The sequence below is a fragment of the Apteryx mantelli genome, chromosome 15 (genome assembly GCF_036417845.1).
Source record: "Apteryx mantelli isolate bAptMan1 chromosome 15, bAptMan1.hap1, whole genome shotgun sequence".
Lineage (NCBI taxonomy): Eukaryota > Metazoa > Chordata > Aves > Apterygiformes > Apterygidae > Apteryx > Apteryx mantelli.
This window is the reverse complement of record NC_089992.1, coordinates 3,187,762-3,212,777: the sequence shown is the minus strand read 5'-3', so window position 1 is coordinate 3,212,777 and position 25,016 is coordinate 3,187,762. Positions and strand designations below refer to the sequence as shown.

The following is a 25,016-nucleotide window of genomic DNA, read 5'->3' as shown; positions in this document are numbered from 1 at the left end:
GTCGTTTGTGCCAGGTACAGGCCAGGTGCAAAACTCCTTGAACAACCATTCTACTAATTTCTTCTCTCATGCACCGCCTTTGTTTGTTGAGTGACAGAGCAGGAAATATTCATTACCTTCACATTCTAGGATGTGTGCTTTAAGAGGACTTTCCTTCCACCCGTTATAAATGTTCATAAATCCAGAGTGAATTATTCAATAAAAAAGGGAAGATTTGCAGTTATAGAGAAGAGCTCAAATAAAGTTCATGGTTTCTAAGTAATGCAGCTTTCAATTACCATACCCTTTTTAAACTGTGAAAGATGTAATGTTAATCAAACATGTAATTTGCAAGTGTTTTTCTTTAGTAAATGTCATGTACAAGTAGATATTTAGGATGTAATGCACAAAGTAATTGCAGTTGGATAACTTTCCATGGTAATATTTATTTACTTAGAGCAGATATGAGCATTCCTGAAAAGGAAATGAATATTGTGCGTAAAATCCTAACTCCGCTAAAGTCAATTCCAAAACTCCCATTGACTTCCAAGACAAGGATTTCACCCTTTATTACATTCAGTTTATTAACTAATCCCTCTCCTCCTTTTTATAAAATAGAGTTAAAAACAGACTTAGCATAGTGGAGCTCTATGGATGAAATGTTCAGCTTTCCTCCAAGATAAAAAATGGCAACTGTTAATGATGAAAAATGCCTGAAAAACGGAAGAATGGTGATGCCAGACATGAACTCAGAAGGCACAGGTTCTACCCCAGACTTCTGATTGATGACTATATGTGTATCTTCTCCTCTCCCAGGGTCTGAATATACATATTTCCAGGAACGGGTTTTCATGTGAGCTCATTCCCCTTCTGTTTAGGCACCAAAGTCAGGATGAGAACTTCCAGCAACTTCTGTTGGGTCACTCCGGCCCAAATATCTAAATAGTTGTCATCATAAGGGAGACCTGATCTTGGCGGGATCTCCCTCTCACTGTTACTAGGTATAAAAACTGAGTTATTTTATTAGACTAAGAGCAAAACTTAATTTTACAAAATTATTGTATTTCTACTGTTACTAAAAGAAAAGTAGTTCTATTGTTACATACAACAGTTAGAAATGAATTGCTCTATCTAACACGCACTGTCAACATGAGTATTGTAAGCTGAAATGCTGACTGACAGCAATGCCTATCAAGAGAAATGGAGGAACTGTCAGAAGATGAGGAATTGGATGCACCCAATATGAAAACAGTCTTTACATTCATGGGAAGAGGTTTCATAATGGGACATCCTGGTCTGTGAACTGCAGACTCCAACTGCCCAGAGAGGTCAACTCTGTGGCTGAATTAAGAGTTAAAAAGTAACCATGAACTTTTAAATAGGGGCTTTCATTAAAAAACAAATGGTCTTTCAGAAATTCGTTGCCAATGGCACATTTAAAACTTCTACAACATCCTCTCAGGAAGACTAAAGGCTCTGTTCCGCTTTTTACAGTTACATACACATATTCCCCAGCATCACCACCTTTGCCCTGCCTATTTATTTTCTTGGAAGACATGTGCAGTTTATTAGCTGCAGAGCGTTCAGCGAACAAGAGCATCCAAGACAGACAATTGAATTCTGAACCGGGGGCAGAGGTTTGCTTGACCCGACACTTGAGTGCCAGGCCCAAATACTGAGGATAAAGGGTTCCTCTTCTGGCAAACAGTACATATGGTAGAGCAACATAAATCCCATCTCTTACTATATGCCTCAGATTGTATTTGGCAAGTAGGAAGCAGCTCAGATTCTGTGCCTGTGATGATGTGGCTGGCTTCCTAGCACATATTGCATGGCTGGTACTGATATTTTCAAACAAATAAACCGAACACTGTTTTTTTCTTAACTTACCACAAGCAACAGAATTCTGCAAGGCAACACTTACAGCAAGTCCATCAGCCAACCATTTGCCTCCACTTGTTTATGCTCGCAAAGCATTTCCTGCTGTTTCCTTTGTGTGGAAAATCAGTTGCTTTATCAATGAAAGCTATCAGCTTAATTTAGTGCTGTCTATCTCAGGTAAATCTATGTTGCGTTTTATCCCATTTTCCATTTAGCTCTAGGCTTCTAGTTCTCTTATTTCCTTCAAAATATATTCTATGATGTTTATATTATTGAGACTGGAAAAACAGGCCTCTAGCTTCGAGGGTTATTTTTCCACCATCTTTAACAGCTACTGCGTTTGCTTTTCTTCAGGCGCACAGTACTGGGTCCAGTCAATGAACTCCTACAATGGAAGAAGGCTCTGAGGAGACAGGCAAAGGCTTCGTGTCCTTGAGGCTCAGGGAAGGATGAACGAGTGACTGACCACAGCTATCGCGAAGGAAGCTGAATTTCTCTCAACAACAAGGGAGATGGAGAGCAGCCTTTGTTCTAGATCACCTGGCTATGCCAGCTGAGTGGATCAACCAGCTGTGTAACTGCTTGTCCCCGAGTTATCAAAAGAATGCAAGTATACGTCTTCCTGAGTTAGCCAGACCAGCGTGGGGAGCGTATACATGGCTCAGCCCGACAGGGAATATAAAAACTGAACAACGAGCAAAAGAATTTTGAAGAGAGCAACGTGCTTGAGCTGGTTTCAACCCATGCTTTCCTTCCTGGCGACTGGGGACGGCTGGTGCTGTGATGGTGAGCATATCACAGAGACCAGTAATGAAATTCACGTCTGTATTGAGATTCAGCAGTATATTGCCATTGCTACAGCATGCCAAGTGTAATCTGTACTTGTACTGTGATTTAAGTGCATTGCTGGATCTCTTTGCTAAATCAAAATGCTGTGTAACTTCAAATAACTTCAAATAAGTAAATTTTATATTAGGCATTAAACCCTCCACTTGTGGCTTATCTAAAAGAACCTGGTCAGTGTGTGCTGGACTCTGACAAGTACCCCATTTTTCTTGGCAAGATGCATTCACAAATCCTTGCTATCGAGTCAAATTTCGTATGCCACAGTTTCAGAACACTGCTGGGAGATTATCTGGTATCTCTTACATGAACATACTAATGTCTTTGAATTTGGTTCCTACCTCAGTTGTGGTTATTTCTAAACCCTCAGCCCCATTACTGATCCTCTCTTTGACTCCACATTCATCATCCTTACAGAAAACTGGAAAAAGGATCCATTCAGTTTTGCAGACACCAGTCTCCTACTCCATTTCCACCAATGCATGGCTCTCCCATCTTTTTATTTTTACCTATACATCTGAAGAACATTTTGCTATTTGCTTTAATATCCTCTGGTAGGCATAACTTGGCTTGACTGTTGGCGAATCTCACTTTATCCCTAACATATCCTGACTTCTAAGACATAGACTGCTATTCAGTTCCTTTTTCTGTTCCTTAAAGATGTCTACTTATTTCTACTACCTTTCCTTTGCAAACTAATATGAAGGTGGCTCTGGAGTCCCTAGCTGCAAGCTTTTGCTTCTTGCTTAAGTTGCTGAGTCCTGACAGTTTTCTTAGAACCTGGACTTCCCGGCTCCTTTCACACTAAATTTCCTGAGCTTTTGAGGCCAAAAGACCTTCCAAAGTAATACAGTTAGTTTTAAAAGTTTATTCACTTTCCAGAGATGTGATTTTTTATTTTTACTTCCCTTGGATTTCAATGAACCAACCGGTCATTATTCAGTCTGAAGTTATTTTCTATGACTGGCTCATTTATTCTATCTTATTTACCTACCAATACTGTATGTGAAATAGTATTTTCCTGGTTCAGTAATCTGTTGGCAGGAATATCTACTATTTCAGTAACACTTGTTCTCCAGAACATATCTGGGAAATTAAAGCTTGGAAATTATACATGTCCTAGTAGTATTCCTCTCTGTAGTAACATTTGACAGGCCTCTGCATACAGCCGAATCAAGCGCTAAAACTGTAAAGACGATTCCTAGCACAATACCACTAGAAACTTTTAGCAGCCTTTCCCACAGTGATTTTGACCCAAACAGATCTTGATGCATCTACATTATCTTGTATTTTTCTTAAGCCTATCATAACCCTACAGCATAATGCTACCCTGTCAGCTTAACTGTCTTTTCTATATCAAGTATAATAAGGTGGCTCTGTGTATTTTATAATCACATAATTACAGAATTTTATTCAAGAGTCTGTGCTTTCAGATTTAAATAATGTCTCTTAGCACCCAGCATGTGAAGAAATCCTTAAAAATATGAACCAAGTATGAACTGAAGTAATCTTGCCTTCCTAAGTGTATTTGGGACCTAATAAAACAATAGCTCTGCACAGTATCCATTTCTCATAAATGGAGTGAACTGCTTAGGTCCATGGACACAGCCAAATTGCATTCAACATTACTAGGTTGGGAAATTTAACTCTAAATTTCCCAATACAGAAAAAAATCATCTGACTCACAGCTTCCTTGCAGCTCTCTTTTTCCCACACAAAAAAACCCATCAGGTGCGGACAGGGGGCTGGCTGTATCTGACTGGCTGCTGTCAGGTTTCCTAAAGACCCCACGGTTAGTTCCCGCATTAAACCAGACTCAAATCAGTCACAATATCAGTGTGAAGGCTGCTCCACCACACATGGTGATGGAGGCCTCCATTTTATTCCCCTGGCAGGTATATGTCTAGTCCCGTGATGTGGGAGAGTTTGTGGCATCCAGCTTTTGAGCTCCTAGTTGGCTGGAGGATCTCATCTGGCACTGAGTTAGCTGAATTGGTCTAAGGGAAGTTTTAACTTTGATCAACTGAGGACAACCTCCACAGTATGTTTTGATCAGATTATATTATATTTATATGACTGCATAGTGCAACAACATTTTATGAACATGACAGGAAGGAATATTAGTTGTTTTGTGAATGTAAGTAAGGGAAACATTTCCACTAAGTCTAGGGGAGTTTTGCATGAGCATGAAATACAAGATCAATCTGTTACAGAGTTTTGACACACAGGAACTTTATGTTTATGCTTTGGCTGATGTTTAGCATGCTGCAGTGCAGCAAATAGAAAAGTGTAGTTGAGCTGTCATGTAAGATAATTGATTTTGACAAGACTACAAGTTAATTCATCACTATTTTGCAACTTATTTGGAAATTCTTTGCAGCAGTGTCCCAGAGGACAGCATGTAATCGCTTGTAAACTGAAATTAGGTCCAGAGTTAAATATCATTAAATCTCAGGTACAGGCAGAGCTCAGCATGTGACTACTAATGCGTTACCTTCCCTATTACAACAAGGACACAATTGTAGCAAAGGTTATGAAGATTATTGCTCAAGTTGCAAATTGCTTATAACTACAGAATTAAGGTGAGATAAATTTCCAGGCAGCCTACAAATGGGTATAAGAGAAAAGCCACTGAATGAATACCTTCAAATCATTAATGTCCCCACACACCCACAGTTTCTTGCATTCCTCTTGCAAAAAAAAGTGAAACAAAATGAAATAAAGAGGATTATTAAAGCTCATCTTTGTATTAATATAAGCAAATTAAACCACCATGCAGGTTAACCATTCTAACGTTTTATTATAATAGAGTATAAAGGATTGGTAGATATTTTAATACTGTATTGCAAAGCCCATATTGTGCGACAGTTTTATTTGAGACTGTTAAATATTAATTGCTGAACAAAAGGGTGCATAAAAAATTATGCTGGATACAAATAATTCAGGTCCCCACAACTAGAAGGAATATTTGCATATTCACCTTCTCCAAGTCACAGCTAATGAGCTCATTTTGGCTATGTTTTGGGGGGGGGTGTCTAGATACTAATTTCTACTAGAGCGAGCACACGACTGCAGTTAGCATTTGACTTACATACTAAAGTGAAGGTACTGGGCAGGGCTACAATATCACAGCCAGCGTTGTACCAGCAATGTGAGACTTGAAACGGCAGTGGGGAGCAGCCCCTCCACACCTGCGAGCACTATCCAAAGCAGGCTGCAGAAGTGACATGAATTTACGCTTGGCAAACACAGAGCTTTGCCTGTACAAATTCTGACCCCTGACATGCAAAGAAAACCGCTTCACCAGGAACTAAATTGAAACTCTTCACCAAAATCCATCGTGTTTTCAAATAGTCAGTACACGACAGTCCAAAGAACTCCTTAATTTCACTAAATACTTTTTAATAATCATGGGTAAACAAAAGACACAAGGTAGGTGCCATGTGCCAGGAGACTCAGTGCAGTATATGGTCAGAGTTAGAAACCTAATCATCCCCACCTGTTCTCAAAACCTGCCAGCATCTGAGATTGGTTTGGGTTCAATTTCTAAAGAAATGGTGATTCTGCTCATTCTAATTAGGCTTTTGGAGCAGGGACACCTGTACTGAAAAGCTATCAGAAACTGGGCTCAGATGGTGACTATGATGCCTTTCAGCAACAATCAGTGATTTTGTGGAAATAGACCTCTGTCCATTACTAAAACTAAAGTGAAAACAACTTTTCTTGTGTTTCATAGACTCTTATTTCCTAAATTTTAGAAAATGCCTCATAAATCTTTATGCATGTATCTTTTTTTCTTCACCCACTCTTCTCCTTCCCCTCGATTAAAATTCAAGTATAGAAATGGATTACTCAAGACCCCTGGAGCGTCAGCCTGGCATCCTTTGCAAACACTGAATTCGCTTAAGACAAATCACATTAAATAAGTGCTTCTGATTGCCCATCTCTGCTTCCCTCATATGATATGCAAATCCACAAGTACCTGAGAGTTAGACCACAATGTGACACCAGTGGCACTCTTGGCTGTTTCCACTTCAGCAGTGACTCAGCTAAGTAAGCACATTGAATAATTATTTGGGTTTGTAGCCTGAAAAGAAAGGCTGCCACTTTGAAATACATTAAAGGAATCCTTCAGCGATATAAAACAGCGTTAAAGACTATGGGCCAGGCTACCTCAGCAGCACCAGAGCAGTCTAGGGGAGATGAGGAATAACAGAGAACTCGAGGTACAAAAATCCTGCCACCGCTCTGCTTGAGAATCATTTAGTCACTCTGCTGCAACATGTTACTGTTGGTAAAACAGTAGGTGGCTCCTTGAAATCCACTTTGCCCCCTACCTAGTGGATAACTTTAATCAGGAGAGCAGCTCGCCACGCAGAGCTGCAAGCTCAGGAGGCCTCTGAAAAGAAAAGCTTTAGGCAGACTGATGGTTAGAGAAGGTATCTGACCCCCTTCCCACCCAAGAATCAGGTGGTACTAAGTAGAATAAGAGAGGGAAGTAAAGAAAAAGAATGAATAAAATCAGAAAATGAGAAAAAAGTAAGATGGAAGGGAGAAGATCAGAGCCAGAAAAAAAGAACAACGGGGACAAAAAAATAGCCAGAGCCTGGGTCTGGCATGAAGGATCATCTCTCCACCTCAGCCTGGTATGGTAGCCTCTCCTGACCAGGGTATTTTAGGAATCAGTGATACTAACCATGCCTGAATCGAAACCTGAGTTCCTTTCCCAGTGAGTCACCAGGGAAAGCTTAAGCAGCTCTATGGCCTGTACGAATTTGAGAGACAAAAAATTTTAGAAATGTGACACTGTTCACTGTGACTTAGTTCTTTAATGAGATCCAGGACTGCACTCCTCAACTGCTAAAACACAGGGACTGATTCATGTCTAATGTGTCCAGAGAATCGTTGTGTTGAAAGCCTGACATAAAAAGGCGGATGAGTCAGGAGAAACCAGAAAGCCTCATCTGAGGTGCTTTTCTATATTTACCATTAACTGTCAGATGTCCCTTTGTTAACAACAGGGGGCTGCATGTAAAGCCTTCTGCTAAGAGAGACCTTGAAAAGTCTGGCAACACCATCACCCCATGTGTTACACGAGTTGTCCTTTATACAGAACTCAAAACAATCCAGGATATGTGGAAGCTCGGTTTCTGGGATCCCAGGGGTGATGTCGGTGGGAACACTGCAAACAGACAGAGGACATGGAGGAAGCCCTCTGCTTCATGGTTTTGAAATGTAGCTTCATCAGCAAGTTAGGCCAAGGCTAGTACCATTTGCACAGCCAGTTATGCACTGATGTTTACCTCTCAAGATGAAAGTGGAACAACTAACTCAGACAGAACAGCTTCTTTCTCTTAAAAACAAAAACCAACCCAAATGTAACTTTCTCTGTACTATATATTCTTTTCTGGCGTTTAAAAGCTTTTACACATTTACAGAGTTCTAGTAGCCTTGTAACTCTGACCTGCTGTTGAGATTTTTGTTATTTAAATCTTATCAACATAGTGAATAACTGCAATTCATTTCAGAAGAACTGTGCTCTGCATTAGAAAGTTAATGTACTGATTAATTTACCTAATTACAGTAAAACAAACAATCCTGCAATGGAGGCCAGTCTGTTCACTTACTTAAAAAGCGATTACACTCAGCCCCTGCACAGATAGCATCAGCTGCTAGATATCTGAGGCCTGCGCCGCTATAAAATTTTAAACATTTCTTCTGGTCATGTTTCTGTTTTTCAAGTCTGTCTCTTCTGAAATATCAGAGACTACTTTGACATTTAATTTCCATTTCTGTATTGAAACCAGGAAAATACATGGCTCTAGAGGAAGACACTGAGAGTGAAGTAAATATAAGCTAATCAGTTGCTGGATGGTAGTGAAAATGTTTCCTATGAGCAGTGTACTAGGAGAATAAAGTTCACTCTGTGCAGAAAGCTCACACCAGATCCATTAACTACCCAAATCTCATTTAAGACCTGGACCTGAGCCCCATTTTGGGACCCCCAATGAAGTTTAAGTGGTACACGAACCTCATAATTCTCCTCACAAAGGACCGAGCATCACTCTAAATGCTCAGTTGATAGACTTCCACAAAGGTATTGTCTCCCAAACAGACTACTACAAAATGTGTGTCCCTCCCGCACCCTATCTTCATGGAAGTATAAGAAAAAAAACTCAGTAATGAAGAAAAATAGAATTATTAACCTAATTCAAATTTAGTATAATTTTAACTTGCTTTTCCTGAATGTTAGAAAATGCTCACTTCCTCATACAAGATGTATGATGAATGACTCAGGTACTTATGCTGATCATTGCTTGTTTTATTAAAGAAAATATTCAAATTCAGTAAAGAAATGTGGAAATTGTATGTTGTGCAACAAGCACAAGAAGCATCATGGAGAACGGTACTGACAGAGTCCAACCTTCTCTTGATTAAGACTGGTACCCAACACTGGCATCCAGCTTTATAATTTCTATTTTACTTTAACATTTTATACTGGTACTCCTATTATTTAATGTTTGAAAAAACTATACTAAAGGTAGAATTTGGACTTCTATCTTCATCAGAACATTGTGTGGCAGTCTTTAATTGCAAATTAGGAGTGAAGCCATGTTGTATCTTAATTTTAGGGACTTTCTGGTTAAGACAACTGGAAGGAGCATCTTCTCAAAAGGCAGTCTTTTTGTATTAGAAACAATTCTTTTTTATGACACTTTATCTAGACCCCAAAAACTAAATGAGAATTTTTTCTCCTTTACTTTTCAGCTTATGAAAAACATTTAGACTTGAGAAATATTTTGGTTACTCCTAAATTCCTGTTCCTACTCAGAGCCCTCTTTGCTCCCTAACTGTTTAAGATGATATAAGTTTGATTTGTAAATGTTTTGAATCTAAATATAAGCATCCAGTGTAACAAATTGCTGATAGTATTATGTGAATACTAGGATGATTTATTTGCCAAGAGAGAATCAATGAACTTGGCATCACAGGTAAGTAATATAACAAAACAATTAAGAAGTTTTCTCCTCAAAAGGGAGGAAGAATTGTTCCACGAACTTATTCCAAGAGAAAACAATAATTTCTTTACTGGCCATTTATTTTTCAAAGTACTTAAAATCATTTCTGTTTAAAAATAGTATTTTAAAACCTGAAAGACTTGCACAAGGAACCTAGGAGGGCATGGAGTAATTGAAAACAAATTTTGAATTCCTACTAAAAACACTGAAATAACTAAAATATTATTTCAAGAATCAATGAAATGAAAGAAGTTAGTACGATGACTTCTAAAAGTTGTCCTCAAAAATTACCAAGATAAAGACAAAAATGACAAAATGACAGAATAATGAAGAGTTACACTTCTAATGCACATCTGGAAAATTTAGCACATTTAAATATTCATGAACCATGTATTTTATTAAAATCATCCTAAGTAGCTGCAGAACCAATCCAAAATTAAGATATTTGAATACAACAAACTTCATGAAGGAAGTATCTCCAGTATAAGAGAAACCATGGCAATTTTGAAGAGTGCAGATCTCTCTGACGACATAATGGCTCTCATCTTGACTCTGCTCATTTTATCTTTACTGAGCAAAAACAACAACAAAAGGCCAATTAGAAAACAATAGATTAAAAGAAACCACGTAACTCTGAGGGGAAGCAGCTTCCTAGTTTGGCAGTGCACGGCCACACTGACATCAGTGGGTTTTCGAAAACATAGATGCAATAGAATTTGCAAAGTACCTGAGAACCAGAATTCAGATTTGAGTTTTAGTTCAAATAATGAAGCCTGTTTTCCTACAGGTAGATCTGTGTTCTGTTTTGCTACTCTCCCATCATCACAATTCCAGCCCAATCCATATAGGAGTCCCTATAATTTCATACTTCCTTGCAACACCCCTAGTTCCTCTTCTCCATGTCTCCCTTGCTGCACCCACACAGTATCCCTAGGTCTATCCTGTGCCATCTCACCCCTGAACGGTTAGAAGAGCAAAAAAGCTGGAACTGCTTCCAATCATGCCGTGAACTGCCTTGATGTACGTGCTGAATGGTGATCTGACAAATCAAACAGAAGAAATAATTTTTGAGTTTGTTCTATAGACTTCCCCTTAACCATGGAGCCTGCTCTATCCAAACGATACTTTTCACAAAACTTGCAGGAACTTGATAACTTTGAACTCTCTACCAGCCTGTCAGATTTGGGTGAATTGATCAGTGCAAGAGAAATGACAGAGAGGCACCAAGATTAGCTAAGTCTCCTTTTTTTTTAGGTAATGACGCTAGAATAAATTTCTGATGAGAACGACTGTACCTACTATGAATAAACAACCCAGAAGGGTTAAATACTGGGTTTAAACAGCTGGTAATATCTGAGTTTCAAATATCATTTATACCTATATGAATCCAAAGTAATTCCCCTTGGGTAGTTTTAACAAAACTGTGATCAAAATGTGATCTAATGCTCTCGCAAGAAGCAACATGTCCTTTATAGCAAGAGAGCAGATGAGGCAAAAGCAAATGAAAAGTGAACAAAAATAAAACTGATCTTGCAGATCCAAAACAAAGTCAGGATAAATATTGGTGTTCATGATTTCCTTTCCATTATCCACAACATGTTTTTCCTCACAAACAAAGAAGAGCTGGTTTAATACCATCTATCACTCATATAATGGACGAAGCGTGAAAGATGCCTTCAAGCAAGTTAGCAGCTTGGCTGTGCCTCAATTTGTCATAGTCATACACAAAGAAAAAATGCACTTCCTAATACATTCAAACATGTTGCATTCTGGAAGAGCAACCCAACATCTGGACATCTATAGTACAAACTGCAACATCATGACTGTATGTCAAAATAATTAATTAACGACATTTCCTTCTGCCAGTTAGAACACACATATTCACTATAGAACACACACAGTACTTGATCTTATTAATTTAATAAGAACACCTATTTCTTCTGAAGCAGTTTTCATCTAGAAACTCTAAGATCTCATACAAAGGATAGACTCACCATTTCATAAAAGAGTAAATGAAATGCAGAGAGGGAAAGGGATATGTCCAGGCTGACTCAGCTGTCCAGAAACAGTTGGAAATAGAGCCTAATTTCTTGAACATGAGTAAGGAATGCCAGTATTGTTGAATTTACTGGTACCCAAAATCCATCCCATCATGAAAATTTTCATGGCATTTTAGGATTTCAGAATGAGAATAACCACATATATTCTTTTCATAGACTCATCATAATAAAGTTTGGCTCTCATATGCTGAGGATTCCCATTGTCTTTTAGAATACTTTGACCTACTGCTTATATATTCTATGCTTTCCATCATATCTAGCAATTCAATAAGCCCCCTGCTCTGCTTCAGAGATCACCAAAGTTACAGGAATAAAATAATTCATAGAATAATAGAATCATAGAATAGCTGAGGTTGGAAGGGACCTCTGGAGATCATCTACTCCAACCCCCCTGCTCAAGCAGGGGTCAGCTAGAGCAGGTTGCCCAGGACCGTGTCCAGTCAGGTTTTGAATATCTCCAAGGATGGAGGCTGCACAACCTCTCTGGGCAATCTGATCCAGTGTTTGATCACCCTTACATTAAAGGAGTTTTTTCTTATGTTTAAATGGAATTTCTGGTATTTCAGTGATCTCAATAAACTGTGAATCTAAGCACTCTGAAGAGGACTGGGACCCAATTGCTGAGGACAAAAGGTGACAAGAACGTCTCACTGGTCTGACAGAATGGTGATTCCTAAGAAACGCAGACTGGACCACCTCCAACAGATTCTATGGACAGTCTAAATAACAAGACCTTCTTCCCAATACACTTTTGAATAAACTCTGAGAGAAACAAGCGATTCTTCTCCTGAGGCTGAAAACAAAGTCATCAGGCTCTGTCCTGAGATTCATATCCCAGGCTGTATCCTAGCCCCAGCAAATCTGGAAGGTAGGGAAGAGTTACTACCCTTACCAGTATCCCCAGCCTAGAATCTGGGGAACAATCTTCCAGTGGCTGGAGTTTGTCCTGGAAGATGGAAGTAAGATTTGCAGAACTGCTTGTATTTTCTTACTGCTGTTCCAATAGAACTAGCTATTTATATAATTGGGAAGCACTACAAGACAAGCTAAAGCAGAAGATGAAGCAAAGGTCTTCTGGATTCCCAAGAATTCATCATGCTTTCAGTCATTTCCCTTCCCACTCCCCAGCAGCAAACTTTGCAATCCCTGTGGAAAAATGGGCCTTCTAAGGGCTTCCTCATGTTGATATTTTTCTGCAAACCTGTCTCCTCCTGCAGTTTGGTTTTCTAGGCCTTGATATTTACTTAGGAAACTACCACTTCAAACTAATTAAGTGAGACAGGATATCAGGATTTGGCTATAAAGTCCCCTGCAATCAATTTTCATGATTTACTAATAATGCTACATAAATGGGAACACTGAAGCTCTGTACAAAGGGTTCATCAAGATGAGGTTTAAGCAGACATTAGAAAGGGTAAGAAACCCTTACCTCTATTACTACCACCAATATCCACTATTTCAGGTTTTAGATATTTCTACTAAAATGTGAATTTTGCAGACTAAAGCTACCCTGCATTTGATATGCATATTTTTAAGCATTCTGGCCAGGGTTCATATAGCCTAGCAGTCTCTGGCCTTTACATGAATAGGCTCTGAATGAAAGACAGAGAAGATAGTGAAAAATGATGAACTGCAGAGACTTGGTTGGTTGTTGAATGAACACCCTCCAGGATCAAAGAATGAGTGTTTTATCTCTCTTCTTTCTGGCTGATGCCCACAAAGATCTTCTTGGTATAAAATACTCACTAGTAATACACACATCATTTCTATGTGGCATTTACTGTTGTCCCTAATGGAGTCTAAATCTGTCTTGCACAACACACACCAAAGCTATGAAAGTGGTTGAAACCTAGTATTACAAAGTAGCTTTGGATGGGGACCCATCTCACACACTTTCTCTTTTTCACCTTTCTTTAGTGCAATTCCCATCGTTCATTAAGTGTGAGTCTCTGTGCAGCAGCAGGTGTCTTTTTATTCTACTCCACAACCCAGAAACTCAACATTCATCCTGATTATCTTATTCTAGTCATCGTTTAGGTCATTGATCACATTTCAAGCATTCTTGCCCTTACAAAGAGACTGACACCCAAATTTGTGATACCTGGGTCTCTTCCCAGCTTCCCTGAAAAATACCTTTCACCATGCTTTCTTCAGCAAGATTCAGTTCTTTCAAACTCTCATTTTCACTCCAAAACTTTCAAATATTCTGCTGGGTTAACAAAGGCTTGTTTAATAAATAAAATCCCTCTGCACTGAAGAAAGTCTTTTTGAGCTATAAAGAAATGACCGGCGGATGTGCTTGTTATAGATCGCACATCCAAGATGATCGAATGGTATAAGAAAGGGTTAAGACTGGAGGTATAAAATGTTTTTATGAGTACAGCAACACAAGAGAACTTTCAGCTGTAGAAATTCTCGTTAATGTGCAAAATTTCTGGTATTTAACCTAACATTTTTGACAGTAACAAAATAAAAACTGACAATTGAAAACTGCATTTTTTTGCTTGTAGTACCCTTCCAGGCCAAGAAAAGGCAGTTTTGGCAGTTGAATGCACTATAAATTCCAGCATCCCACTTCAAAACATCATGTTTAAACATTAAACAATGTTTTTTGAAGCTATAGCGCCAATGACTACTATAAAACAGATCTTTACATCCCTTCATAAACACTTTAACAGGTTTCGTTGCCAGCACCAAAAAAAGACAAATGCCACTTTAGCCAGAGCACTCATCTCTAACTCTTTCTTCTGTCAGATTACTACCACTAGTTCACAAGCATAAGATTCTCACTTTTCACTTTTCTAAATTGTTTGCGTGATAAAAAGTCATCAGCATCTGAGTTTCTCCTGTCTGAGGCAATTCACGGCACACTGAGGTTTGCTCTCTCTTCTTCTGCCTTTCCTCTTGTTCTCTCATATCCACTGTAATTTTCACCCTCACTGCCCTGGCTCTGGCATCCTCCCCTCCATGGCCGTCTCTATCCCCTCTCCTTCAGCTTCACTTTCTTATTTCAAACAAACTTTAGGCCGGGCTTAACTTTAGGCCATAGAGTCAGCCGGTGACTGCCTGCTCACAAGCTGGTGAACTTCTTGGTACCTCACATGCAGCGTAGTGATCGTCTTGCAAGACTTCTGAATTCAACAATTTACTGTCTGCAGTCCGGTTATCTGCCCACTGAGCGCCTTTCCCATCCCTAGCTGCTTCTGCCTCTCATCTCACCTGTTGCTCGCTTCCCATTTGGCCATTCCCCCCACACACATGCATTCCTTCTCTGTCATGTCTCAACCTATATTTTACACTTCTCTTTCTTCTGTGATTTCATACATATCATCTTCTCTCTGTTCTTCCTGGATTTGGTCTCTATTCGTAAGTATATGTTTGTAATCTGTGGTTATGCTACAACAATCTCCTCTGCAGTGTCAGGTACGATGCTAGCACACCGTCTGTTCATTGGTTACCTTTGGTCACAACACATTTCTTCATTTTGCTTTTCCTTATAGACAACCAAGGGCCCCTCTACATTCCCTGCCCAAAGCTAGATTAGCCATGAGAGCAAAATGCTCACCTGTGAGCTGTGGCATGAAGACTCTGCTCTGCCAGCCCCTGGGTTTACAGTCAGATACACATTTGTTAAGTCCTCTGCTATTTCGTTATTTCTCTCTCCGTCACTGAGGTAGAGAAGCCGATTCAGTAAACATTCATTTCACTGGCGACATGGTATCTTCTGTAGCAAACTTTTTTCAATGTTTTACAAGGACTACAGATAAATATGAGGGTATCATTTGAGGAGTCTGGGTGGGATTTTCATGAGCATCTAATTTATCTGAATAGGATTTCTCTGCGAGGAAACTTTTCATGAAAACGTTTCACTTTTTGAACGTATGGCGTTGCATTTTACAGCAGCAGAAGCACAGGACAAAAGAAAGAAGGATATTCCATGAAACTTTCCCATTTTACAAATACTTAGGCTCATTGTGGGCTACTCCTGGCATTCAAAAGCTACTAAAAATGCAAGCGATTGCAAGGCTATGGTAAAAAGAAGCTCTAAAGAAAATTTTTACCAAAATTTTATCTGTTCAGGAGTACATTTATCTGTAGCTTTCACACTTGAAAAGCTCTCTCATTCATACAACACAAGTATTTCATTGACATAGAAATAACTTTCATGAAAACGCTAAGTAATGGAATGGCTTAAAATATTGTCTTGTACCCATTAAACAAAGGAGTAAATCAGCATTATAATTCTCTCATTCTAAACAGTTTATAATTCTCTCATTTTAAACAGTCATGCTGGATCATTTCTGCATACTCTTCTGCAAATATGAAGGTATGATCACCACCTCTCCAAAGTTAGCAAAGCAGCCTCCGGGCTGCATTTTAAATGCAACCCACCCAAGGCACCAACACCAGCCGCACTTTCCAGCCTCACTCATCTGTAACAAAGATATTAATTGACAGCTGAGATCATACCAACACCACTGCAGTCTGCTGTCTCTTTTCAGCTGTGAGAAGGTCCCAGTTAATTCACATAATGAATATATTCAAAGGGGACACAAACAATATGGACCTCATTTTGGGGCAGCTGTTGAGTAGAGCAGCCAAAACGCAGTTAAAAGAGAGTCTAGCTGCTATTTTTTGAAAGTATTGTAGTATCTTTGTGTGCAGGTGTTGGAATTCACAGCTGGACAGAAAAGCAATCACTACAGGGGAAAGCTGCGTACCTACGTTCTTGCTCGCCACAACCTTTCCTCCCATGTTTAGGGCATGCTCTCTGATGCTCTCTGAATTAAGTTACTGACTCTGCTTCAGTTCTCCTGTTCCAGCAGACAGAAAGCCTTGTGTCTAATGCTAGGTGATGAATGACTGCTGTTTTCTAGCAGATTTTATCTGCTGGGGGCCCAAGGTAAATTTCAAGTCTTATTTCTCAGTGAAACCTCATTTTCCCTTTTGACTTCATCTTTTAGTCACTGCCCATAAGGTAGTACTGTAACGATGAAGAACACTGAATGGGGAAGGGGGCAGAGGGGTCTTTCCCTGTCGTATAACACATCTTTGGAGACAATTGTTCATAACCCAGTAAAAGTCAGAGCAGGCCTGAGGCTTCTCCAGTTTATACTGCTTGAGAACTCCCAGGGGATTTTCCGAAACCTTAGGGCTCTGCCCTCTCCAAGCAGTCTCTGAAATGCCTCAGAGTGCCTAACATGGAGATGAGCGGTTTAGAAGAGGCCATGCTCTCCCAAGGACTGCTGCAGCTTTCCTTTCGCTGTTTGTTAGCAAGCAAATACCCTATGAGAAACCCAGCAATACTTTTGAGTGGGTGTCCAAGTCTGAGATTTTCCTATGCTTTCGGAGAGGGTATTTGCTATTTTCTGCAGATGACAGCTCTTCACTGACCAGGCCATAAAATTGTACCAACTGTACTTTTAAACTGATCTAAAGTCTTTTCATTTGCCTAGTGCACATTTAAAGCCACTTTATCATAGGATGCTCTAGCAATGACATTTAGCATTTGCAATTCAGTTCATTAGAAATGATGTCTTAATAGGGTCTTTCTCTTATAGCTACTACCCTATCAAACGTGAGAAAAACCTCAGACAAATTAATAAAACTAACAACTCATCACACACATGCTGCCTTTCTGTGAAGTCTTCTCAGTTCTCACCAGTTAGACAGCTAAGATGTATGTGGGCCAAATTCCTGCTTAAATAACCACCCAAAATGTGAACAGGAGTACGCTTAGCCCATTCAGTACTAACAATCGTGATTCCATTTAGTGAAAATCATCCTAAAAGCGGAAAGTTTTAGTCATCTCCAGTCCATTCCCCAGGAAAGACATTAACTGCACTGTGAAGTTTACTTCCAGGTGCAGTAGATGTGCTCAAAGCCCAGGGGGGCTCTGCTTTGGGAGCGAAGGCTACTCTGTACTCTCAGTTACAAACACCCCAGCAACACGACTGCCTTGCTCTGGCGCAAAATTTCAATATACAGCCCTACTTGCTCTCAAAGATTTGCCCCACACACATCACTCTTAAAATGTTTTCTCTAGCTCCCTTTTTTAAAGCCATCAGTCCCTAACCTGCTGCACTAATGAAAGGCAATCAGTAAGGGTTTTATACAAATAAAGGTTTGCCCACAGCCTTCCTCATTTCCACTTTTCAGCACAAATTCAGTGTCAGATTCAGAGGGCTGCTAGGCTGATTTTCTAGAGATACTCAGCATATACAGTTGTCCAATCATTCAGTTACATGAAATGCAGAATTTCCACAGTGATCACATGCTGCAGGGGCTGGAGAGGGCATAAATGTGAGGTGAGACGCCCAGAGGCCTTAAACCTGGCCTCTCACCTCCTATTAGCCAGCAATGCACCTTAAATAAGTATATACACATATATAGACACACACACATATATATGTACACACACATACATATATTTATCACAAATATATAATTATAGGTTATTAATTATATAACACACATAATTTTCAGTGTATCACTGAGATGAGGAAAGAACAGTTTCTGTATGTCTAGAGGTCATTTTTATTCCCAGCTGAGCATTCAAGGGCCACATCAGTACGAGCACGTCTGCAGACCACCGCAGCTGACCACGCAGCTCCTGCCAGCCCCAGCCTGGATCCTCACGGTCACCTCTAGCACAGCAATACAGAGAGAAAGACTGTGTACATAGAAAGACTACAACAAGAGAAAGACTACAAAGCTCTGCTACCTCAGGCCAATTCAGAAGCCAAACTGTTAGCATTCAGCAGCCTCATTAGCTGCCACTCTGATTGGGTACAAATCAGAAGTGTGTTTTTAACAGATTATCTGAATTTTATATGAATATTCACTCCAGCTCATTATGGACTTACCGCTTTAAACAGAGCAGCCAAACCAGGAAATAATTGGATGCTTTAACAGAGGAGTTGATTGTAGTAACTCCATTATAAATACATATAATTTTGCAGAATTATTTTGATAACATTTTAAAGTTTTTTAAAGTCTTTATTATGCAGCTGGAATCCTGCTACACTACATACCTAAATTCTTTCCTTGCTACATCTACACACACTGGTACACAGCTGTGTGGCAGGTCAAAACATCACTTCTGTCTAGAACTAACTGAGGAGTATGTTCAGATGTGGGTGGCCTGTGGATTGCCTCCTCCTATGCAGCAGAGCTGGCATTAAGCTTGGGCCTCTCCTTCTTTAGTTTGGTGAAGGTGACAGTGGGTTTAGTTCATTGAAAGAAGCGCCTGCCATCGCTCAGCCTGGATGATACTCAATAACTCTTGGACCCTAAATGAGATCCTCATCATCCTGATTCTCCTCCTCATCTCTTTAAGTTTTCATTCAGATAATGACTTAAACACTTATCTAACTTAAGCAGCACAGGTTGCTCCATTATTGACTGTAAAAGGACTATTCAAATGCATAAAGTACATTGCTAGATCAGGCCTTAAGGGCAGCACCATGAACTAGAAGACAGAACTCCAGGGACTGGAGCAGAGTCAGGTCAGCTACCCAACCTTCAAAAGCATTCAAAAGAGCAGTCTCAAAGGAGGGCTGGGACTGCAGAGAAAGGATTTGTCACTACCTTGGCCTCAGCTGCTACCAGCTGATTTACGGAAGGAAGTCCTTTCCCACCCTGTGACAGGGAAGATGAAGATGAAGGTGAAAAGTAAAAGAACACAGGGAGCTCAATTTTTTACTTTTCATTCACTTTAGTAGAAGGCTAGGACAACTGGCAACTGATCTATTTGTTGTCAATGAATCACACGGAGGAGGTGTACAGAGCAAATTCTTTCCAAAGCAAATCTTTAAGCTACCCTTCCTTTTCCAGAATCAACTGTTGCCCTTTGCTTGTTCCAGTTACTCTGGGAAAAGCTTAACCAAATATGACCCTCATACATTTCCATAAGCTCACAGCACCTACAAACTAGCTAACTCACAGAAGCTTAAAGCTAGAGGATATTTTCAGATCTATAATAGAGTGAGGAGAAACCCCCATGTACAACTGAGCAAATATTAACACCTTCAGCAAGAGAAGAAAGATTTCATGTGTCCCACGGAATGAAAAATGATGGATTAGCCCAGTTTAATGCAGCCACATTATCTGTGTAAAAATACATACGGGACATGCTGCTGTGCTGCTAACTGCACTGAACAGCAGCTTGTGTTTACATTTTTATTCCCTGGTTACAGGGTGTCCTGCGTAGGCTGGGCCCGTGCAGAGACGCTGCTGCAGAGACTGCTTAACACAGGCAACCTGGGCACACGAGCCCAAGTGCGTCGGCCCAACATCCAGCAGAGGCAAAAATTAAACACAGGCTCTTTACCTGATTACACCAGTTCTGCAGTGGTTGAAGGGGCTGGGATATTTTTTAAGTTTAAGGAAGAGTAAATTGTTAGGGTTGAAAGAGACAGAAGCCAATTCTGCTCAGTAATTGCTACAGAAAGACCCTTGTGTGAGCTCTTATTTGGGGTTTCTTACACATTTGCATGTCTTCGCATGATGCAGTTGTCATTGAGTCTGCAGATCACATCAAACTTAAGCTGCAACTGAGCAGCTTTAATAAAAACTGTATTAAAACTTTAAAGTCCGCATGGACAGGCCACTGGACACAAAACTATTTCAGCTAAAGCACTGATTAAGTCTGGGTCTCGATTTAAGAGTTTCACAACTTTAAACAGATCTTTAGAAACTGCATCTAAACTCAGCATTCGTAATGAGAAATGAAATCACATGGGCTTTGGTGGAAGCAGAAACACTGCACCCAGTTCTGTCACCTCAGCTGGCACGTAGGTACACCCGTCACTGTGATACAAACCCATGGTGTAGACAAATTCTCATACAGTCCCACACGGGCGGCTCTCCTCCAGGACAGGTCCAGTGGAAATCTCAGGAGAAGCAGTGGCACTCGAACAGTCTAGAACAACCGGGGTCCTGCACCTCTGGGCCTCTTCCCAGGGTTGTTTCTCAGTCAACCCTCCTGTTCTAAAAATCTAAGGACAGAAATTTAACTGATGATTCCAGCAGGTAAGTCCCTGACTTTAGGCTGAGTTTCATTTGACCTGTATTCACAAATCAAGACTCCTTCTTTAGAACTCAGAAATAGTTCAAAGCATTTTGAGAACACAGAGGCCAAAATCAAGCCTGAAAAATGCCACAGCCTCACTTTAAAATACTCCATTTTTCTCTTGAGATTTCCACTGTTGCTTTCACAGTTTGTCAAGCAACCCCCCTTCAGATTTAGCAAAGTATCTGCAGCTCTCATTCATCACAAGTCTCAGAACTGAAGCACTCCAGCTGCTCTAGAGCTATACCCTTAAATGCGATCTTGCTGTGATGTTATACTTGCCTGTTGTTATGACCTTGGCTATTTCTGACAAAGGTATAAAGATGAAATAGGCTCTTGCCCTTAATGAGAGTACAAAACATCCTTTCCAAAGAAAACTGCGTTATATGTGTATGCACATTACTGATCAGCTCGTGCTAGACAGCAATATTATAATCCATCTCTCTCCCCCAGGTGACACAGCATGAAGAAGCATGGTTTGGTATCATTTTGTCAACATCCCTTTAATTACACTTTGGACAAGTACTATATTTTCTGCTGAAACCAACAGCAAGGCAAACATTTTAAAACCACTTTTACAACTTCCGCGTGTGTTTACTTTGAAATTTCCCAAACTGGTGCACACAGTTTTGGAAGACTCTTGCTTGTAGAGTTCATGGCTCTTGCTCCGAACTTTCCTTTTGCTACCTATCCTCCACTGTTCTGTGAATTCCCTTCTAAACAGAAAGAGCTCTGTGATCTTCCCCACAGTGAAAAATGTTCATTAGAGTAAAAACACTTTTCAATAATATGGCCTGATGAGTTTTAGCATTTTAAAAGAAAGACTGCCCGTTCTGTATAGGGACCTCATCCAAAGCCTGATGATGTCAGTGAGACACTTTCCTTAGATTTCACTGGGGTCTTTTTAGCAGTTTCTTCAAAACTGACTCAGCAACATCCTTAAGCACCTGCTTAGTTTAAAATAGATGAAAAGTCCCACTCGTGTCAAGTTAAGGATATGCTTAAGTGCTTTGCTGGATTGGGGCCTAACAGCTTGCAAATACAGATGGCTATTATCAAGACCTAGAAAAGGCCAGGTAACCACCAACAGTCAATTATATTCCTACCAGAACTTCAAGCCAGTATATCATACTGTTTGAAGTTAATTGCTTTGAAATAATTGGACAGGTGAGCAGGTAAGTTCACATGGAGCATTTGCCATTTTCCTTTGTATTAAAAAAAAAAAAACACAGTGCAGATTGCCTGGACAAAATGGGCATGATTAAAAAAATCAAAACAAGTTAAAAGGGAAGGGACAAAGTATATGTTTTTTTAAAAGATTTTTCTTTTTAATGATGGGAAACATTTTTTACCATCATTAAAACCTTGAAAAACATTCTATTGCACAACTTCTTTAGTTAATACCTCATTACTTCTCTTTTTATTGTTATGGTAATCAAGCCTTAATATATTGCAGCTTTATAGCATGAAATCAAGGCTAGGCCTGCAGGCATCGACAGATGTACAACAGCATGCAGTAAAACACAGGTATAGAGGCATGCAGAGCTGAATATGGCACAGGGTTTTTTTATAATTGTTTAGCAATTCATCTGAAGTTATTTTAACCTTGACAACAGATGAACTCTAACATGTAGACTGATCAGTCACTGGTAAGCTGCAAAGAACAGCAAGTTTTGTGATTGCTCTCTTACAGGCTGAGTTTTATGAAAGCACAAAACAAAGCCTGAGAAAGATGCTTAAATTGTTTGGATGACTACAGGCTGTAGCTGTAACTATTCAAAACATTTAACTGAATATGTTCTAACCAAGGGAGAATGGTAATGCTGGGGAACTAGATTTAACACCAGAATCTTGCCTCTCTGTAGGAAATCTGTGCTCAGTGTCAGAATTCATACCCTCTCCTGGCATAGTCAGTCTTTGTTGCGCACCAGAAAAGAACAACATTTGGGTCTGACGTCTGTTTTTTAAGTGACACCTGGACCTTGTGCTGGAACTCTGCTCAGGGTTGAATTTCACCCATCAAACCACGTGGTTTTAAGAAAGCTATAATGGTCTGGTCTGCAGAGTGTTGAAATACCATCTCCAAGAGAGTGAGTCTCCCTAGATCTTCTCAAAATAAAAGAAAATAGATTACCCCAGTACCAAGTAGGTTCCAGTTCTCAATATTGTTCTCAGGAGAGATCATTCAGGAAACAATTATAGCCCCTGTGAGATTTTCTAAATGTAAAGAGCATTTTGGCCAGCAACCCCTTTCCCAGTACAATAGTTTCAAAGAGCCAACATTAAAAGCAACATGCCTGCAACTTTATCTATGAAGTCACTGCTACAAAGGTCCATACAGCAAAGCTCTACGGTCACACAGGGGGCGGGTGGCTTTCACACAGCCCACAGCTGTATGTAAAGTGCACGTAAAGTCCAGTAAAAGTGAATACTGTTTTCCATATTATTACCAGATAACAGTAAGACATGAGTCAACATGTGGATCATCGATGTGTCTGAAAACCCTGATCAGCCTCAGTTAGGAAAAGGCTCCTAGCTTTTCTTTTAAAAATACTCTGAGTAACAAATATACTATATTCAACCTATATCTATTCTATACCTGTTCATTCAAACAAAGTCCCCTAACAACAAAGAGGCCAGTCACCCAAATTTTTAGTGTCAAACATAAAGGTGAGTACCTCTCTCAGGTGCAGTAAAAACTATCTTCTGGGAGGCCATTCACACTCATAAGCATGCTTATTACACTTGATGGTGGTAAGTGCTTGTCAGAGCAGACCTTAGGACAAGAATGCTTGTTGCTCAGCATATAACAAATGGAATGAAAGACAATGGGCACTATAGTCCAGCGAACACACTAATTATATTAATAAAATGAAAGCTTAAATTTTGAAGCTAATCCTGGGCTATCATTTATAAAAGTTAACAGGGCATATTTAATTTAGGAATTGGCTAACGCTTCTCTTCCCACTGCTGAAACCTCATAAATGAAATATACTGGATTGCTGCCCAGTGCGGAAATAAAAGTTGTGAATAATGTTTCTATCTCAATCATTGTCAGTGCTTTAATATTCCTAATTACTTTAAAAAGCTAAATATTCAATACAGGAAAAACCTTCTTTTCTTTTATCTTCACTTGCAAGATCAGTGCAATTTTATTAGAGTCACTGGGTAGTTTTGGTCCACAAGGCCCATCTGTACAGTGACATCTTATCCTTTACTCTTCATTATTACATGGAATGGAGTACTTATTACAGTATGTGTGTATGCATGTGTGTATAAATGTTACGTCTATGTGTGCACGTCCATGTTAACACAGAGTTTTCTTATTTTCCCATTTTTTTAACATATCCAAATGGGTATGCAGAGTATAAATACTCACTGGCTGTTAGGTTAAACATGTCCATTGCTAAAAATAACCAAAGGATAAAATGAGTTCTTGAGATTCTAGACAATATTTTACAATTGAAGGTACTATTTTTATCCAGGATTTTAGAAAGTATTAATAGATAGATATTTATTATTTTATGCTGCCTGATTTTTTCCCTTGTTCTACCTGTCAGGTAATCCCAAAATGCTGCTTCAAACCCCAAAGCATGGCCTTCCTTTCCATCCTCCTTCCTCTCTCCACTGCCTTTTCTGCTGTAACTGGGGAGACACCTGCAAAGCTGCAGATGGAACACCAATAACTTTCCTGAACAAATTCCATCCTATTGACCTCAGTCTCCGGAGCTATTCACCTCAAGCCATATTTAACTCCTATCCTCTTCAAGACTGTCAATATTTCTAAAGTCTCCCTCTATATTTACCCTTTCTGTTATCTTTCTGCCTCATAATGTCTCTTTTTCAAAATCCCAATCACTTTGGGAGAGAGGGAGGAACTAAAGGCAAAATGAAATGTTCATTTGGTAAAGGACTCACAGCATCTGTCTAGATGCAGCTTTATTTACTCACCTGATGCACAAACAGACTTCATTTAACAAGCTTGTTTCTGTTGGGTCAGTAATGGATTGGGCCTACATTGCCTAACATCTCTGATGTTTATAGTGGAAATAATACCAGCTCTTTAGCATGAACTAATCACACAGACTTAATCATATCTTTACCAATTAATAGAATTTGACATACACATCTTCTCCAACTGAAAGAATTGACAGCCTCCAG

At 39.6% G+C, this 25,016-nt stretch overlaps 1 protein-coding gene across 1 annotated transcript in view; it reads right to left on the bottom strand.

Annotated features, from left to right (window-relative positions):
- The window catches only part of MEGF11 (multiple EGF like domains 11), a 207,338-nt gene that overhangs the window by 157,043 nt on the left and 25,279 nt on the right, over nucleotides 1-25,016 (bottom strand). The gene's annotated exons all lie outside the window — the stretch shown is intronic.